General features: G+C 40.7%; 1 protein-coding gene across 3 annotated transcripts in view; it reads right to left on the bottom strand.

The window, feature by feature from the left end:
* Window positions 1–17,436, bottom strand: part of lingo2 (leucine rich repeat and Ig domain containing 2) — a 235,845-nt gene that overhangs the window by 26,495 nt on the left and 191,914 nt on the right. The window lies entirely within an intron of this gene.

Genomic DNA, 17,436 nt, shown 5'->3' with positions numbered 1-17,436 from the left:
GATCTGGCCTCTGACCTTGCTGCTCAATGCCATTAAAATCCTTTCAGTAGTGCTGCTTGTAACACCTTGAGAAAGACTAGAAAGCCTTCTTCTGTCCTTGATATTTGCTGGTAGCCTTTTCTCTTTATAGTCTTTACAGTCTGGTTTTATGCTGGTGTGAGGTATACAGTGGGAGGGGAAATACAGCTGCATTTAACTGTTTAGCTTTACACCGGTGTTTTAAACAGGGCTGTAAAGGCATATTGATTGACTTGAAAGGGCATTTTGTGTTTTACCACTAAACCCAAGAAGGTTCTGAAATAAACAGCACACGAACAAAGAAACAAAACAAGAAATGTGTGGATAACTTCAATAACATTTCACGGATGTTTATTTTTATTCACTACATCAATTTTTGTGTACTTTCTATAAACATCTTGTATATTTCCTCTCCAGTTCTCCCAAATGTAAATTTCATTATTGTTGTGGCTTGGAAATTAGTCCTGAGAGAAGTTTTACTTCCTCCAGGATATTCTTTTTTTCCTTCATCTAAACTGAGGATCTCATAGTAAATACTTTTTATTTACTACAACATGTAGGCTATTGAGGCAAAAATCACACATTCCAACACACTAAAGGAACAATATGGAACAAAATGTTCAGGTGGGATTGAAGAGATAGAAGGTAAGTGCAGATATGAGTAATATATATAAGATGAAGTATCACATTGTCATTGTCACTGCATGTAGAAGAGTGTGCAACACTGTCACTAATACAAGTAAAAAAAAACAAAAAACTGAAGAATAACCAACATAAAGACACAAAGCTTTGCCTCAATACCTCACTGCATGATTACTATCCCAGGGGAATTCAGACAACAGTGCTAATCTGACTGAACAGCTGAACCCTGAGCAGGGTTTTTACAAAGAAGTAAATCAAATCAAAGCCACAATTTAAGTGATTTGGCTGTTTCTATAGCTTTCTTGTTATCACTCATCCAATATGATTTTCTGTTGTTCATGCAGGGAACACAAAACTTTACTAGTTATTGATCAGTCCATTGGATTCAGCTGATGAAAAAGCCGTAAAAGAGAATAAAAGGAATGGCAGGCAAAGAAGTTCAAAATTACACTCCAGTTGATTCTTGTCCAAAATATCTTCATCAATATTGCATTTATGGCCCGTGATGCTTTTTACCTTCTAATTCAGGGTATGTTAAATGATGATGCACACACGCTGTGTAATGTTACTCATTTGCTCACACTCATTAGAATTAATAATTACACTATCCATCGTTTTGTTCCTGTCCATTTTCAGGATCCTTTCAGGGCTGGAGCCTATCCCTGCTGTCAGAGAGTTAAAGGTGGGATATGCCCAGGACATGTTTGTCACCGAGCTAACAGAAAACTATCGACTCTAACATTCACACCTATAGCTTATAAGTACCAATTGGGAAAAGGAAAAACATGTAAGTATTGGATACATTTCTTTCTATTGATGTAACAGATACGTCAATATTGCCAAAAATATCAGTACTGTACCAACCTCAAAAATCCAGTTAGGAGGCAGTTGCAACATTGCAAAAGATGTACATAATTATCAAATTTTAAGATGTTCTACCGAGTAAAGCGTTTTTCTTTGCAGGAATGTCAGAAGAAAGAAAAGAATACAAACATGACAACCAACTAAATGAGAATAAAATAGTTTTGAATCATTAAATTGTTTAGAGGGCTTATTGGTCTGCTGGATCCCATGTGTTCTATACAACTGAAGTCTGGAAACAAACATTTCATAGGAGGCATCTGAAACAATATGTCTCCTTATGTAATCAGGAAAAAAAAAAACTATAATTAGAGTAGAATATATATGTGGAGGTGGGGGCTCTGTATCCGTCTCTGAGCTTGCTGGAAACATGGTCCGCCCTCTGGTGGGACAGAAATTATGACCGACTATTTTCAGATTGGCTTTATTAAAGTCTCTTGCTACAATAAAGATCCTATCAGGATGAAGAGATTGTAGGTTGCTGATAAAAAAAACTAGCTGGCTGCTTTATTCAGTCTTGGTATTGGTGCTTGGTAAAATGTACACAGCCAGAACAATGACTCCTGCGGCAGATAAAACCTCTGTGTTTTGCTGTGATGTACTCTTTGTTGCAGAGCGATCTGGCACTGGTGATGCAGATACTGGGCAGTGGTGGTTTATCGGGAGCCATCTTTAGCCTGGTTTGTATTCAAGCTCTTCACACCTGCTTCTGCTTTTTTTCTCTCCACTGCCTTTAAGGTCTGCAGCCTGCTATACTGATCCTCGGAGCGCCTGTCCTGTGCACGATCTTCTTTAGGACATCCCCTTGTTGATAGTTTACAGCGAGATCTATCGCACAGCCAGAAGTGGCAATCTTTATTAGTTCCTCTCCGCTGTAGGGTGGAGGGCTTGTGACAGAAAAGTAAGCTAAGAAAAGGAAAAAAAATCATGCTCTATACAATGATTACTGGCACAGCTGTGATGTTGCCATGAGTATATGTTTTGCTCTCACGACAAGCCAAACTTCAACAATGTGTCCCCTGTCAGTGCTTAGTTCTATGAATAATTATCCTACCATGATACTTTTCAAACTCTGTTCCTTTGAATAATTCATAAGGAAAATCCCGGGTTCTCTCGCTGATGCTTTCACCAAACTCTCATTTGGAACAATTGGAGAAAGCAAGTGGTGGAAATACAATGACAAGAAAACACGCGAAAAAATGGAGATCATTGAATTCCAGCATGAATCTGTCAGAACGTCTTGTCAAAGGCAATAGCCACAGGCTTCATTCAGTCAAACACGCAAAAGTAGGATTGTGTTTGCATTGCCGGCGGGTGTTCAGGTAACGTCACGTTAACAATGTTGACTTGTGAAAACAGTACAAAAGAATGTAGCCAGAATTTAATCGAAACAAACATGTTCAAGTTTAATTAAATTGCTTTCTCAGTTGCACATTGCCTCCAGTGCAAACAATGGAATATCATTACTGGAAAAAGTATAAAAAAAAATGAAATAAAAAAAACTTTGAAAAATTCAAATTAGGGAACTTCACTAGAGTCTGGTAGTGTAAAAAAAGACATAAACAAATAAAAATAAGACTAAGCTGTAATAAATGAATTTTGTTTCTCACGTTTATCTATCCTTTTATTGGTGTTGGGTCTGCGCTTCACAGGCCCCGCTGGTTTAGAGACTTACTCCTGTTAACGAAGCAAGACGAGCAGCTCAACCAGTTTTTCACATGCTAGGACCTCAGAGCAGCCCGTCTGCACTCGGTCTCAGACCACTTCGAAGAACCACCTTCCCCTGCAGCCTTTTATTCTGTGACACACAGTTTACACAAACACCCATTGTAAACCCCCCTATGGTCACAAAAGGTTAAAACACTCTGTGTGTGTTTGTGTGTTTGTGTTTAGGGGTGTGTTTGTGTGACTCTCCTGCTCACCGAAAGGATCATAAAGGCAGGAAGTTTACTAAACAAGAAAACAGAACCTTCACATAGGATGTGCCTATAATAAAACACTACAGCCTCCCCCACCATTCAACAGGCTGGGGAGGGAGTCAGAAACAAAGGAATGTCTTTGATCATATAGTTTAAACTAAGACTTACAAATTTAAGTAACACAATCACAACATTTAACAATTTGACTCCAACAATTGGTTTTAAACAAATGGCCTTCTTCAGCTGATTGTCATTGCAATGGACAAGACAAATACATTTCCTCCTCTAGTGGTGTCCTTGACTGTTTGGTAAATATCGGAGGGAAACACCCTCAGTGCTAATCATTAAATCACACCCAGTCCCTCACGGGATCTCATGTCAACTTTTCTTACTATTATTGTTTAATAACAGATTTTTCTGAATGAAAAGAAAACATTTAATCTGTAACATGAGCATTAAAAGAGTTAGAGTTGGCTGCACTAAGATATTATATCCAACAATTTTTGGAAAACTAGTAACTGAAACTTTTAGTACACTGTTCAAAAAAGTACCTTAAGCACTCACTCAGTTACTGTTACAGTTCTGTCATATTTGCAGGCAATCCATCAAAAAAGCAATGCAAAAGTAGCTCTCACTTTACTTCACTTTATTCTGTTTCATGTTGCCTTGAAGTTGCTTTCAGAGTGAACACAGAGCAGTGAGAAAGCATCTGGATACATCCAGGGACTGTAGCTCTCTACACGGCAGCAGTTTAGCTAACAATAGCCCAGGGTGATTAGTTTAAGTACTCAAAAAGGGGGGATGTGGGAATCCAGTATTTTAACAGTAGGTCTGCCAAGGCAATATGTTCAAGGTAACTTCAGCTTGTAAAAGGCTGCAGTCTCATTTCTGAAACAGACCCAACTGCTAACCAATAATCAAAAAGTTTCCCAGAGGAAGATATATACTTTTCTCTGCTGGTTAAAATCCACACGCCTGAATTTAATAATAGTTGGAATGAAAAATTACTTGCATCAAACACAAGGACAAACAGACCGCGTTTCAAGCAAAGCCCTGAATCTAGTACATCTACAAGAACTATTACGCCTCTTTGCCTGTAACGGAATGTCTATAACTGAGAAATTATGTATATATATGTGTGTGTTTGTGTGTGTGTGTGTGTTTCTGCAGGGTCAACATATATATGTTATTCCTGCAGAAATCTAATATTTCACATAAAAGCTTGAAAAAACTGGATCAGAAGAGCCACATGCCCATGTGAATTCTGAAATAGGATTATTTTTGTAATTGTTTCTATATTAAATACATTTGAAATTATACTATTTACTCAACTATTTTAATAACTTTAATAATATCCTTTTTCTTTTTCTTAAAGATTAAAATACCTGACTGGCTACTTGTTACAATATATTTACGTGTTTAAGTTGAGTTTTATTCATAATTGTAACCTAATGTCTTCACAACTGTTTATGATAGGGAGAGTTGTCACATATTTGGCACTTCACCCCATCAAGGTCAAGGTAACTTTATTTATACCCATAGGCAAGGTAAATTTGCTTTACAGAAAAAGTGACAGCATTTGGCATCCCTTTAAAAACACACATACCTAGTAAAGATATAAACCTCACCGTGGCACATATATAATAATTTTAATATTTCCAATCAAAAACAGTTCTTATTTAATTCAGTGACAGCAACGGGGACAAAGCAATTTTTATAACGCTTTGTTTTTTTCTATCGGTAATAGAAACCTCCGCCCTGAGGGAAGAAGCTGAAATTCACCCCTTAGAGGATGGGAACCATTTTTAAGGATTGATAAAGCCATCCTCTGTACCTGCTTGGAGTACAGGGAGGCTAAACAAGACTGTGGCTCACCTATCAGACGACTGGACCATCTCACTATCTGATTGAGAGAGTTTTTCTCTGTGACTGAGGTCTGACCAAACCATGCCACCAAACAAAAGGATAAAACAGACTCAATAAAAGAACGATAAAACAAAGTTAAAATGGCCATGCAGGCCATAGTTGCCAAAATTCAGGGGTCACAATGTGTTTAAGATCTTTTAATCTTAGAGTCAGTGAGCACGACATGAAACTTAGAACCAACCAACAATTTCAACCATGACTTTCAGTTTCAGTGACATTTATTTGGAAGCATTTTGACTGTAGACCAGTCTAATGCTACATGTAGGTGAATCAACTGATGGAATTGTCTCTCAAATGTACAGTCATGGAGATGTGAAAGGCCATCTGGAAAGGTGAGTACTGCATGAGCAGACAAGAATGACTAACAATAAATAAATGAATAAAACCTTTTTCAATATTATTTGGGCACGTCACTGTTTCAAGGTCGAGACATGAAAAGTGAACTTGTCTTTCCTGTATGGGAAATTTGATTCAGCAGCTCTAAAGGTTATGCTATCAGGCTACTTTGAAATTCTTCATGAATAAAAAAAAATATCTGTATATCTGCGTATCTGCAACATGTCCAATATGTGTAAATCCAGCAGATGATCTGATATTAAGCTGTTTACAAGAGCTCTGTGAATCAGCTCTAAAATGGTATCAAATGTCAGCATCATTGTAAAAACATTTTTACTGCATTTCAGGGACGAGTACGGCCGTTTCTGAATTATGATCTGACTGGCCCACTGAATATATAACTACATGAAAGTTGGAGAGTTATATTTTATTATGGTTTGAACAAAAGATTATAAATATGGAAAGACTACCAACTTTCTTTAATATACGCTGTGACAACTAAGGAAAAATAAGGATGTTTTCTGGCACAAACACATATGACATTTAATGACTGTTTTTTTGGGATCAAGTAGGGATGCACCCGATACCGGTATCGGGTATCGGGGCCGATACTGTAAAATGTGTGTGTACTCATACTCGTAAAAGTTAACCGATACCATGAACCGATACCAACTTATTTCATTAATCAGAGGGTGGCTTGTCATTTTTGTTGTAGTTTTTTAGATTGGCCACTAGGGGGACATCCCGCGCTAAACAGGCACAGGGTTAGGCGAGTGAGACTGGCAGCTCCAGATAAAAAAGAGAAACTGGAGGCTGCTGTAGCTAGGCTAAACAAAATGTCAGCAGTGTGGAACAGCCAACTTTAACTCAGGTTTTGGAAAAGCGAAGAAAAATGTCAAGAGAAAATCCACAGGCAGTTAAAATAACAGCGGCTCTGACTCATTTTATCGCTCTGGATGACCAGCCAATGCTAGTCGTGGAAAACATAGGATTGCACCGTCTTCTCAGCATACTCAAGCTGCGATATGAAATATAATAAATAAACAGAAGTGTTTATTTATTCTTCTGAAAGCTCGGGACAGTGCCAATAGTTCAGTGATATTTTGTTAAATTACAATGTGGAGACTCCGCAATAATTTAACAGAAGTGCTTATTTTTCACTTGAAATTTTTTTGTGGTCATTTTTATTAAGATATTATTTATTATCGGCAGAGAATAAAATAAAATCTGTCTTCCAATTCATTGCATTTGTGTGTGTATGTGTGTGGTAGAAGTATCGGTTTTTGTACTCTGTATCTGCAAGTACTCAGATCCAAGTATCGGTATCGTATCGGTTTGAAAAAATTGGCATCGTTGCATCCCTAGGATCAAGTGTTGTTTAGTCCAGCTCAATCTAAAGGTGATGTCACTAGCTCACATTTTACATGCATCTATTTACAAGTTTGCTAAAGATATTAAGTTTAAAAGATAATTACCAGTGCTGATAACAGGTTTTTATAAATGATTATGCATACATTTCTGGTATTTGATAAGCCCGTAGTTTATCATTTAGAAAATGATAAACAAGCAGAGGAGTTATGTTCATTTGGGGGACAATTTTGCCAAGATTTGGAGACACTCACCAAAACAGTTCTGTATTCTTGTAGTAGATTATCGAGGACTCTTTCTTCCTCACAACCACTTTCCTGCATTAAAAGTTTGTTGCTACCTAGAGACCTAGGGTGGGTTTCTTCAGGGCTCTGTTTGCTGAAGATAAGCTGTAACTGACTCTACTGCAGACGGACCCTTTTGCAAAGAAATCATTAACATGGCCATTTCTCATGGCACTTGGCTGATTTCTTCCATCCTGAACACTAAGGATGTCTACTTAAATTAATGACTTTCTTGACTGCTTGAAGGTAAGTGATGGGGAAGTTTATAATCTTTTAAGAAGGCTGGAAGGCAATGCTCAAAGGAGGAGATGGCTAATAATGTTTTATTATGAAAACAGATTAAATTAATCTTTGGATTAATCAGTTGCTCTATGGACTCACCCACAAAAATCTTATTATATTACTCTCAGCACCACCACCGCTGAGGCAGTCTTTAAGTAAGCATATTATGCCCATGTACCACCTTAAATTAATAGCTTTTATATATTTTACCAAAATTTTAATACACATTTAGTATTTCATGTGTTTTTGGTTAAGACATGTTTTAAAATTAGTGATGCCAACCAATGTGATGTACTGAAAAAATGAAGCTTTTACCACTGCAGGTAAACTGCTTCTGAGGTAAGATATGGATCATGAGTTCTGAGATTATCTGCTGCACTGCCTTTTTCATAAGGCAGCTACACTTTCTGGCCAGTCTGGCCAACTCCTGCTACATCTCTTGCTACATCTCCCAGTCCATCTGCTAGTGCATGCTGACAATATTACTGATCCAACTGCAAACAACTTTGAAATATTTTCACACCTGTTTACTCGCAAGGATTAAACTAATTGCACTGTAACAGAGACAGACACACTTCTTTTGTACGGGTTCACAGGTTTCTCTGAACACTTTGGCTTCTTGTTTGCATTTACAAGAAGATAAAACCTGACCAGAGAACAGATTAACAGATTAAGCAAGCAGGAATGAAGAATGGAGGCTATAATGCATCAGCAACAGCTAAAGATATGTGACAGATAGATAGAAAGGAGACTGTACTTTGATTAAAGATGAATAATTACTGTAGGGATCAACGGGTCACGGATGAGATATTGAGCTCGGGCAGAGTGGGTCAGATTGGGGCAGGATGTGTGAGTGGCCACAGAGAACGTGGTGGGTTGCTGGCTGTGCAGAAAAGTGAGAGAGCCACAGCAGAAATGAGCATAGAGTCCAGAGTGTGGAGTACTAATCCAAGCAAATAAAGAGAAATCCATAGCAGATCAGGCACACTGGAAGGGGAGGAGGGTTGCAGACTGACAAGGGGTATTTCTGTGTTAAATACACACCATAGTAACCATAAACCCCACTGAAACTCTACTATGGAACCTATGCTGTAGCCCAGTGTTTCTTTCCTTTTTTTTTTTTTTTTTTGCCTGTCCCGTTTGGTTCTTTTGCCATCAGAATTATTGTCTAAAGGCGAAGAAAGATGCCCAACGGATTTTCTTTACCAAATTGACCATCCCAGCTTTGCCGTAATGGTCCATTTGATTCACCTTTTATTCTTTATTTTATTTTCACTTGCTGAATACGGGACAGACTTGACTGGGGGAAAGAAAAGGGAGAAAGAAAGAGGGGAAGAAAAACAGTTGAGAAGAGGGACGGGGGAGAAGGGCAAAAAACAAAAACCAACAGAATAAGCAGAAGAAAAAAAAAAAAAAAAAAAAAAAATACATATATCGATCACCTGGATCACCTGTTGAGAAAGAAAAAAGAAAACAAGCAGAAGAAAACGAGAGTAATACAATAAACCACATCACAATGATATATGGGAATATGACAGTAAATACTAAATATTAAACATTATTGTGCAGCACGTAAGATCGACAGCACAGTGTGCATTGAGGTAGGAGCCAAAAAGGGTGTAGTTTGTGTGTGTGATCACCCGTGTGTACACCTGTGAGCATGGACGCGCTTGTTTTCTTAAAAGGTTCCCTCATGTAATGATCTGCTAGAGGGTGTGGGGGGCCACTGCCCCGTCCTCCAGGGCATGAAGCAGGTATGGAGGAGATCAAAACCCCAGACATCCAGAGGCCCCCAGAACACAAGAGACCAAGGAAGACCAACAGAGGGGCAGCCGCGCCACTGTCCCAGAAAGAGCTGAGGAGAGTCCCAGATGAGGGGTCACCCAGCAGCCACGGAGCAGAAGCCAGGGGGGGCTGCAGTGACGTGCCCGTGAGCTCCGCCGGCAGCCAGCTGTGCCTGAGTGACCGAGCCCCAGGCCGAGAGGCCGGGGGCACCCCACCTCCGAAGTGGCCCAAGCGAGCCCCAGGCTCCAGGCCCCGATAAGCAGCCGCCAAGGAGTGAGCCGGTGTGTACCCGGACGCCCACCCCCGGACACAAAGAACCACCAACGCACCGACGTCTGAGGGAGTCCGCCCCCGGCAGGGGAAGTGGTGGGGGGAGATAGGCCTCCAAACCTTGGAGGGCCTGAGCTGTCCTCAGAGAGGTGGCATCTGATACCCAACCTGACATACAGACACAGACATACAGGCACACACAGATACAAACATCCATTCCCACCCTCATGCTCTCATATGCACTTACTCCACACTCAACCAACGTGGAGACAGACATAAAGAGACGCTGTACACACAATCACACTCCCCAAGCGTACTCTACGAACCGGGTCTAGGTACCCTTGCCCCTGGAGGGGGGAACTGCACCCAGACCCAGGTTGTGTTACCCTTTTCCCTGCAGTGGGGAGAAGCAGACCGCCCCGACTCCGCAGCAGCAGGGAGGCCCCACACTCCGGACCCCAGTCGGACGGCCAACTCCTCCTCCTAGCCCCCCTGCTCCAGCAGAAAGCAGAGAACGAGGGTGAGAGAAGACTCCTAACCTCCCTCCACCCGCTCATTGTAGTGTTGATGTATGTGTGTTCTAAGGTGCGTTTAAAACCCAGGAGGGCATGGAGCTACCTGCCAGAGAGCAGCAGGTAAGCGCATAGTCCCTCCTGCTAGCCCTCAATGTCTACGTGTATTTAAAATTGAGAGGTGGGCAACGACGCCGGGGGTGAGGTGTACACCCTGATGGTAATTGGGATTCCGTGTAGCGTGCCCACCCCCAAGATCCTATATTTATGTGTAATGAGAATGTGAGTAATGTGAATGTCTAAGTTGCGGGATAAAATTGAGGCAGAGGCAGCCAGAAGGGGACAGAGGGGGGGGGGTTACCTCCTCTGTACCCTGGTGACACACCCCCACTCCAAGGCCCTGCATGTGTGGGTGGTTGTGGTGGAGCGGGAAGAGGGAGGCAGCTGGAGATGGGGAGGGAAGGAAGGGAGGAGCAAGTGACCCCTCCCTGGGGCCAGCTCCCCCGCTGACCCCAGTAGGCACCCCCATACTCCGCGACCCACCAGGGAAGGGGGGCCCAGGCCCATCCGAACCGGGGCCCAGCGCAGCGGCGCCGCCCGGCCCCACAGAGCCCGGGGCAGTCCACTCAACCCCACAACAGAGAAAACTGCACCCACCCCATCATCCACTCATCTTCCAGACTACATAAGACAATAGACGCCCAGGCTGAGATCTTCCTCCACCTCTCCTGTATCTCCCCCTCTTGCTGAGAGAGTTCCTGAGAGAGGAAAGCCCCTGCAAGATGTGACAACCCCCCCCCCACCAGTTGAAGAGCCCCCCAGCTGGCTCGGCGCACCGGCGGCACCCTGCGCCAGTGGCGGGCCCCCATATACCCACCGGCCCACAACCCCGGCAACACACCAACCAGGACCCAGGCCCCCGAGGCCCGGCCAGGGCCCCAGGCCAGAGCCGGAGCGCCCCCAGAACCTCACGCCCGTCCCGGACCCACCCAGGGGCAGCCAGGCTACCAGGTCAGTAACCCCCGTCCGTCAGCACAGACCCTCCCCTAGCCCCGCTGCACGTAGCCACGAGGAAGCCGTCACCTAAGAGCCAACAGAGCCCCTAATTGGCCATGACCGCTACCCCGGGTTGAGCCCCCCAAGGAAGATGCTCCCGGGGAACCCCCCGACGCCCCAAGCCTGACCCTACCCCCACACCAATCACAACAGTGAAGGCGAGACCAAAATATGACCCCCCACCCCCACTAGGTGATGGAGCTGATCAGAGGAGCCCAGAGCGATTGATCTGATGTGGTGGCAGAGGCTGTATCAAGACTAATGTAATCTAATAGATAATTTCTATATTGGTTAGAATTAAGATTGTTTTTATTTTTCCAGTTCATGAGGACTGTTTTCTTGGCTATGCATAGAGCAGTGAAAACCATATGGGCTATATTCTTTTCTGAAGTGACATTATCTAAGCTGCCCAACAAACACACTAAGGGGGAAGTTGGAATGTTACATTTCAGACACTTTGATAAGTCTTCACATATCTCGCGCCAAAACTTCTGAACTGGTGGACAGAACCAAAGAGCGTGGATATAATTGTCCGGTGAATTGGTTTGGCAGTGTGAGCAGTTGTTGGTAGATGCAAAGCCCATCTTGAACATCCGATGACCTGTATAGTGCACTCTATGTAGTATTTTGTATTGAATTAATTGAAGACTGGGATTTCTGATTAGATGAAAGGTTTTTAAGCAAATCTGAGACCAGAAGTTTTGGTCTAAGTTAACTGATAAATCCGCTTCCCATTTTGCAATAGGAAGTGATATTGATTCATCTGTTTTAGAAAGCATTCTGTATATTTTGGATAGTAATTTGGGGGTTTTAAGAGTAAAAAATTGAACCACACTTGGTGGTGTTTGTAGTTCAACTTGACCCAGTTTAAATTTCTTTTTTATTATGGATTTAATTTGTTGATATTCTAAAAATCTTTTCTTGTTGATCCCATATTGTGTAACTAGTCTGTCAAATGAAATAAATTCTGTTCCTTCTAGTATATGTTCTACATATTTGATTCCTTTACCATTCCAATCTGAAAAGTTTATCATATTATTGTTTTGTAATATGTCAGGGTTGTTCCAGATAGGTGTACGTTTGCATGGGATTAATGAAGACTCTGTCAACTTCAGAAACTCCCACCATGCTGTCAGAGAAGAGCTGATGTTGATGCTTTTGAAGCATTCATGTCGTTGGATGTTTGAGCTGATAAATGGTAGATCTGAAATCTCTAGATTATTGCAAAGTGCTTGTTCTACATCTAGCCAAGGTTCATCTAAGAGGGTATGTTTTAGCCATCCTGAGATAAACTGAAGCCTGTTGGCTAAGAAGTAGTGCTGAAAGTTAGGTAGTTCTAATCCTCCTTTATCCTTGGTCTTTTGTAGTGTTTTTAAGCTTATACGTGGGGGCTTATTTTTCCAAAGGAATTTGGACATATATGAATCTAGAGATCTGAACCAATCTTGCGGCGGTTTAGTTGGGATCATTGAGAATAAATAATTTATTTTTGGTAATACCATCATTTTTATAGCAGCAACCCTTCCCATGAGTGATATGGGTAGACATTTCCATCTAGCCAGATCACCTTCTACTTTCTTTAAAAGTGGGGTATGGTTTAATTTAGTTAGATCTGCAAGCTTGGGAGAAATATTAATACCTAAATATTTTATATTTCCCGATTGCAGTGGAGTAGAAGAGGAATTATGGAAGCAGCAATTAATAGGAAGGACTGTAGATTTTGACCAGTTAATTGAGTAATCTGATATTCTTGCAAAAGAGTTTATCAATTCAATCACCCCAGTGATATTGGTTTGTGAATTTTGGAGAAAGAGTAACACATCATCAGCATAAAGGCTGATTTTATGTTCTACGTTCTTGCATTTTATGCCCTTAATTGCTGAATTCTGTCTAATTGCTGCTGCTAGTGGTTCGATAAAAATTGCAAACAGTGAAGGGGAGAGTGGGCATCCCTGCCTGGTGCCCCTCAGGAGACATAAGCTGGAGGATGTCTGGTCAGTGTTTCTTTCCTTAAAATGCAGCTAAATGTCATCTTGATGCAGCCTATAACTATTTTGATTGAACTCTTCTATGCAGTAGATTCGTCCTATGTATGTATGTCATTAAGAGAATGACAATCATTGACAATCAGTATGAAGAATAATGATCAACAGCCTCAATATAAAGACTAAGGCTACGTTCACACTGCAGGCGAAAGCGCATCAAATCCGATTTTTTTGACCCTATGCGACCCATATCCGATCATGGTGTGACAGTGTGAACGGCACAAATCCGACATTTTCAAATCCAATCTGGGTCACTTTCGTATGTGGTACTGAATCCGATATGTATCTGATGTTTCAGAAAGCGACTGCTGTGTGAACGGTCATGTCGCATTAAATCCGTCTTTTACGTCACCGACACAAGACAGACGCCAATTATCAGCATCGGAGAAGACATCGCGAACGCTTCCTGGCCACCCAGTGAAACTGTTGGGAAGACAACGTTGGAGAAACGTGAACATTTTATTTGTACTGTATAATCTGCTGATTCTGACAGAAATCTGCAACTATCCTTTGAAGCAGCGCTCCTCTAAAACAGCAATAAGGATAATTATTAGGTTATTTACATTATTATGTAAATAACAAAATAACTTAAAGCAAAAATTGGGAAACGTAAAGTCCGAAGTCTTTATATTAACGGCCATCTGTCAAACTATACTGTTGCTCTGGGTCTAAACAGAGCGCGTTGTGTGTGACGTCTTCTTGTGCGCATGTGGCCGCTTTGAGCGTTCACACTAGAGCGCGTTTGCTGTCGCATTTTATTTGTAGTGTGAACGAGCAGACAAAAAAATTGGATTTGATCAAAAAATCGGAATTGAGCATTAAGACCTGCAGAGTGAACGTAGACTAATAGATGTCAACAAATAGAAAGAATGGACTTGAAAAAATGTACAAAGTGCAAAAACCTGAGGGACAAATATGTTTGCATCTGAAAAGCTGACTATATAAAGCACATATAACATCATTAAACCACTACAAGATAATTAACATCGAATGCACCATGAACAGACATGAATTTAAGTTATGAAGACTCTACATAGATTCACTACAGAAGTCTAAATCAGCAACAAGGCAGAGTGGTGTGTAGGGTAGACGAGAGAAGCACAAGCAACTGTGGATGATAAGCTTTCTTTGTTCTACTTTATATTTAAAATTTATATAATAAAATATGTTTCTTTTTTGGTTGTAGCCAACTGTGAGGTCAATTTTCGTTTTTCAAAATCTTTTAAATATAAAATAATTAGTTTGTTAATTCTTATTTATACTTAGAAGCATCTGATGTCATTAAGAAATGACTTGTTTACCATTGCAGCTGCAGTTGTAGGACCCCTGCATTTCAAAATTAGCTATAAATACATCCTAGTTTGTTAGTTTCTTACTCTACCATACATCATACTTCTCAGTTTCAGTACTGATCTCATTCTGGTTTCGATGTGCATGTCCACAGTGATCTTTGCTAAAAAGAGCATCAGAATCCTGCACTTATTGGAAGGTGTCCCGTGGGGTTTCTTCCAAGGACAACAGTGTCATCAAGATGAAAAAGTTTAGGGGAAAAAGGTTACTGGTTCTAGTCTGTAGGGGGGTGGGGGGGTGGGACATGACGAGACAAAGCCAGAGGGCACTACTGTGGCCTAATTATGGTCCAGATGGTCTGAATAGGTATCATTTCCAGCAATTAATTACTGAGTGTCCATGTGCACCACATGGCCAGCATCCTTAAAAAGTGTGTAAACATGTCCACGGTTCTTATTAAATAAACCAAAATGATTTTTGCTTTTATTCTGGAATCTGGGTTTAAAAATGATTATTCCTATACGTGACACAGTTTTCTAAACAACATATACTTGATATATTTTTGCAAATTATTTTCAGGGAAATTGCCAAATTTTATAAAAAACTTATATAAACACATTTCTGGTATGACGGCAAGTTAATAAAAACATAAGTCATCCTCTTAGACATGGCTAGACTGTAAAAACAACTAAGCAATCTGACACATGTCATGTATGACAAAGAGCAAAGGTTTTAGGGTCTTGTGAGGACGCTAAAGCCTTTCCTTTTGACAAACTCGGTACATTTATTTGAGCTCTAATAAGAGGACAGTCTGTGTCTTGTTATACAGAATTCTATTTTTATTAATTGTTCACATGTTTCAAAGGTAGACACTCCACGTTGAACTATGTACAGGGGGGCAAAGTGCAGTGGAGGACAACGAGTGGGGGGGTATTATGGAAATTAGTTATAATTCGAGAGGTGCAAGTGAAAACAACACAACAAGGCACAGAGCCTGAGTGATCACTGAATCATAAGTGCAAGATACAACCATGTGTACGTGTAAAGAGGGTGACACTGTTTAGGAGTGAGCATGACTTGGCTTTGTGGTATATTTTGTGCAGGGATAGTTTGATTTTAATGATAATTTTACGCATTTATAATTTAAGAGACTTGTGTGGCGGCCCTTCTCTGTAGGCCACCACGGGAAAATTGAGACACATACAAAGACTGTCTCATCCTTGCTAATTTAAACTATCTTTACCGAATCAGACGGGTCTGCATTTCATAACTCCTGAAAGCCAGAAAGTGGGACATCGTGAAAAAACGGGTTATTTGGCCTTGTGGAGCTGGGGTTATTCTATTTGAATAAGAAATCAGCTTTAAGGGGATTCATTCAATGTGTCATCCATCTTCTTGATAAGGCGTTAGCACGGGAATAGAAATGTGACCAGACTTGAGGCTAAGAGGTCATAAGTATAAAGCCAACATAAAGAAATTTTTAATTACGCGTGTGCTTTGTTTGTCAAGAGCTTTACAAACACTATTCCAAGCCGTACACAAACAACACCTCAGTGTTAGGATGATTCTTGCTGAAACTGCGTGTGAACTCTGCTATCATTATCCTGGGAAAAGATAAACTCAGTAATGACACCCTGTTGCTAAAAATGCAAAACTTGAAGAACTATTGTGAATGCGAGCTGAGTGTGTATCATTTTTTAAAAGCTCAAAAGCAGCGAATTACAATATCAGCAGGCTGCAGGTGTCTTTTTTTCTTCATTAATGCATATGAAAGCAATTATGTATTCAGAATTAAGGAGCCCTGATGTCTAATGCTTTTTAGCTTGCTCACACCCCGTGGCCTTCAGTTATGTGTTTCCACAATGATGCTGTGATAATTCACTTTCACCGCGAGAGCTCAGTTTTTGCTCAGTCACTCAAACAAAAGTCTTGAATTGACTCATCAAATTCTCAAGGCGCAGCCGAAAGCAATTACAGAGCATCTGGGTGGAAGAGCTATAGCAAAGGCCTTTTTCTTACTCTGCCCTTAATAGAGGCTTGGCTTACAAACAAGATGAATCATGCTCTTCTTTTCCTTAAGCCTCAGCATTTTGGTGAAACCTTTCAGACGAGCATTGTATGCTCATAACACCTCACCGCTGGAGACAGTGGAAAGATTAAGCCTACACCAGCATGCAGAAAATGCACATTTTAAGGCTCTTAGGATCTTTTGTACAACGTGTAAAAAAATGCTAACAGCAACTAAAAGTAGTAGTAGATATTTATATTTAAAAGTGCAATACTGTAATTTTCTGCTGCTCATTCCTGTGCAATATCCCATCTACCCTCCCGTCATATTTCTTTTCAAGATTTTCTTATTTAATCACTAGTGTACATATATTTATATTTATAGATACATATATATGTAGTCATCTTTTCTCTTTTACCATGTCTCTCTAATATTTTGCTCCTTACTATTTTTATATTATTATTTTTTTATCATATTTTATTATATTTTCTTCTACTGTGCCATGCTGCAGAGTGACTGCTGCTCGTCAAACACATTTCATTGCAATGTTGACCCTGTGCTAATGTAACAGGGTCATAAATCACATTGTTATAATTACACAAAATGTGTTCTAAACCTCCAAACTGTTCCTTTTATACCTGACTTTTAGGACCTCCAAGCCTGTAGTTATGTTCATTATCAGTTAGAGCCCCTCCTCATTCTTTTCTTCTTCTTCTTTGGTGCAATCCTATAAATACAGTGTACCCCTTTTGCCTCTCCCCTTTTCTACAATTCCCATGTGGGAGAGGTGGGTGTCATTTCTTTCCAACACTTTAAAACACACATATAATGCAT

This window comes from Neolamprologus multifasciatus, chromosome 2, assembly GCF_963576455.1.
Source record: "Neolamprologus multifasciatus chromosome 2, fNeoMul1.2, whole genome shotgun sequence".
Classification (NCBI taxonomy): Eukaryota; Metazoa; Chordata; class Actinopteri; order Cichliformes; family Cichlidae; genus Neolamprologus; species Neolamprologus multifasciatus.
Note: the sequence above shows the minus strand (reverse complement) of the source record. Positions and strands in the feature narration are given on the sequence as shown.